The sequence below is a fragment of the Malaclemys terrapin genome, chromosome 4 (genome assembly GCF_027887155.1).
Source record: "Malaclemys terrapin pileata isolate rMalTer1 chromosome 4, rMalTer1.hap1, whole genome shotgun sequence".
In the NCBI taxonomy this organism is placed as follows: domain Eukaryota; kingdom Metazoa; phylum Chordata; order Testudines; family Emydidae; genus Malaclemys; species Malaclemys terrapin.
The window spans coordinates 123,983,017-123,986,517 of record NC_071508.1 but is presented as its reverse complement, the minus strand read 5'-3'; positions in this window follow the sequence as shown (position 1 = coordinate 123,986,517).

Below are 3,501 nucleotides of genomic sequence, written 5' to 3'. Positions count from 1 at the left end.
TCTTATCTTGCATTCTGTTAATGAGTGGGAAGGGGGAAAGGTGGTTATGGGAAATTCACCTGCAAGACTTTGGTTTCCACATCTAATATCTTCCTCTTCCCTTTCCAAACTTCCAATTATTTTGATTGATAATTGTGGACCTACTTGTATTGCCATTGCTAATGAGGGAGATTTTTTTCCCCTAGTAGAACTGATGGGAAAGTAGGATATGCATCAAACTTCACTGAGGTTTGGCCCTCAATACAGTCGGAGTCATGTTAGCTACAACGTTGTTTATGGTTGTTGATTGGTAGTGCTTTAGTGTGGTTTTCCCTTGATTGTAGTAGAGATGAAATTTGTGGTCTGAGAAACCTGTTATTAAATTCTGCTGGGCATTAAGTAATGAATAGCATAATTTGGCCACAGAAAAAAATCCCTGTCCACGCTGGCAGGGATGTTACAACATTGCTAAGTAGCAAACATTGTTTAAACATGGCTCTTGTTACAAGCATGAACAGGGCCTGCATGAAATAAAATCCGTGTCTTATTTCCTTGTGTACTTTTCAGTTTATTCTATAAGCATGAGTCCCTTAATTGGCGAATTAATGGGACACTGTCCAGTACAACTGAGCATTTACCAACAGCCCCATACTAGTATCTGAGTTTACCTCCATTTCTTCTTCTCCTTAACACTGGGTATTTTTAACTCATCTGTGGCAACAGTCAGCAAATAATGACTTTTTTTGTTTTGTTTTCTAGTATAGCTTAAAAATAGATTTATTCAGATGAGGGAAATTCTCTGAATTCTAAATACCTTTTATTGCTTTTTACTTGGTTAAAAAAGATATGTACCTTTAGGCACAGACATTTAGTATCTTTAAATGTCAATTCACTATTCATACACAAACTGACCCCCCAAAAAATTTTCCATTGATGATGATCAAAATGTACTTATAGGCAAAGTAGGAAAAATACTGCTTGAGAATTTAGCGTTTGGTTTAAGGATGTTTATTTTGTATATTTTCAAATGTGATGTTGACAATTTTGTGCCTTAATGGTTATAAAACTTTTACTTTTTGAGTCTCAACAACTACTGGCATTAAATAATAATTGTCTGGCTCCTCCAATAATTTCCCACAACTGTGAAAATTTAAATTAATAAAAATTGAACAAAATGCTTAAAAGTAAACATTGATATCTATCGAAATTATTTAAAAAATGAAAATCAAATTCTCCCAAGCCTCTTTATCTTGTAGGATTCTCTCAAAACAACATTTGTTCTTCTTTCCATTGATACCCCAACAAACTAATTATCTCTGCTGAGCTACCATTATGGAAAAGTCCTGTAGAATTTAATAGAAAACAGCCACCTTTCTGTGGGTTTTTTGAGCCATTCTATAGAAATTATTATTATAGTTATATTCTAATAGCACCGGCATTGTTTTAGGCACTGTCCACACAAACCTTGTCCCAAAGAATTTATAATCTCTGCTAAGAACTTCATAGGATGGTTTAAAACAAAAATCCTACATGAAAGCTATAACCCTCTAATAGTCCATAGCATTTTAGAATCATTTCTATGGATCCCCACTGATTTCTTCTCTAAAATCATTTTCATAATTGATATGGCCCTGTGGGCTAACAGAACACTGGACTAAGGGTCAGGAGTCTTGGGGTCTATTTCCGGGTCAGCCACAGACCTGTGTATGACCTTAAGCAAGTCACTTACCCTCCCTGTGTCGCTCTTTCCTCTCCCTCTTTTGTCTGTCATGCCTATCTATAATGTAAGTTCTTCAGGCTCTCCCATGATGTGCATGTATAGGACTTAATGCAGTGGGGCCTTGGTCTTGGATAGAGACACTAGGCACTGGTACAACATAAATAATAACAATGAGGCTCCTTTTACCCAAACAAAGCATGGAATTTAACTAGCGAGGTTAACTGCAATGCAATCCAGATCGTGGGGTAAAAATCCATGTACAAAAAATAAAATTAATAGACTAAGGGAGTCACAGATGGTATATCACAAAAAAAAAGTACTTGTACCAGATGTATCTTTTTAAAAAAAAAATTTGTACTGCAATTAGGGCAGTGGGAAAATTAGCTTTCTCTATACTAGGAACAACTGAATGGGGGTCTCTGACTACAAGAAAACTGTACCTTGATTTGGGTAAAACACACTTCCATGACAGTGTTCCCTAACCAGCCTAAGGCACATGCAAGACTGTATCTGGGTGTGAAACACAGGCAAGAGGTGTCTGCCACAGATTGGAACATTGCTTTAGCCTGCTCTTCTGGTTATTGTAATATGGGGTTAGGGTCAGATGGCGAGGGGGTGTCTTTAAAAAAAGAACTTTTCCTAAACTCTATCCACAATTCCAGATTAGCTTGATGCGTATGCTAAAATGATGTTCATCAATTAACTATAAAAAGCAACAAGGAGTCCTGTGGCACGTTATAGACTAACAGATGTATTGGAGCATAAGCTTCAGAGTTACCCATTGAGATGAATGGGACAGTTCAACCCTTTTAGAGCTGTAGGTTGACTGCCGTACTGTAGACTCAGTTAGACACTGCTTCCTCAAGTCATGTTTGAGAGGTTGCCTTTGTGCCTGTAAGGTAAAAGTTTATTTTATAGAATCTGATGTGGCTATGGTAGAAGTGCTGGCATGATGTACCACCCTGTCATTAGCTTTGTTTGACCCTGCATGGGTGTATTGTAGTGTAGTGGGACCCTTAGAAGACAAAATATGTCCTCAGTTACACTCCTGGGATGCTCTCTGAAATGTTTGAAGTTGTACATGTGCGTCTTGAGGCTAGAATTTGGCCCACAGACGGCGAGAGAATTCTGTGACCTTCTTGGCCTAAATTCTGCTCTTAGTTATAATTGAAGTTGTCCAGCTTCCTGGGGATCAGAGTGACTGAAACCAGAATTAGACTCCTTAAGGCTGGGCCTTTTACTGTTGCTGGAAGACTTTCAATAGTTTAATTCTCTGCAAATACAAAAATTACATTCTCATATTTACTGGGGTTTAAAAATTCACTTACAGGAGTCTCCCATGCTCCCCAGATTACTTCCTTTTAATCCCCAGGCTGACCAATTCCTTAAACGTCTAACTATATTCACGTTGCTTAACTTAGTGTTGTAGGTCTATAGATCCTGGGCCTTGCTCTGTATCACCCACTGCAGTCGATCGATTGGATTGGGCCCTGTGCTTTTCTTAGCATGAATGGCCTTTTTCCATTTTATCTTCGGGGTTTGTACTGTTGCCTATCACCATACTTCCTGACCACTGTGCAGCTTGTGAGTGGGGGGGCTGAATTACTCTATGCCCTGTGGCAGTCTTGATGTGTTCCGTTGTTTCATGCTGATGGAAGCCTATGCAAAACCTGGAGGTTACACTGAACTTTTTTCATGGTACTAGTGGAGACTTCAACACTTCCTCTACTTGGCACCATATAAAGAGAAACTCTTGATGAGTTCAGTACTGACGATTGAGGCTGGAGCTTGAAAGGCAAAGG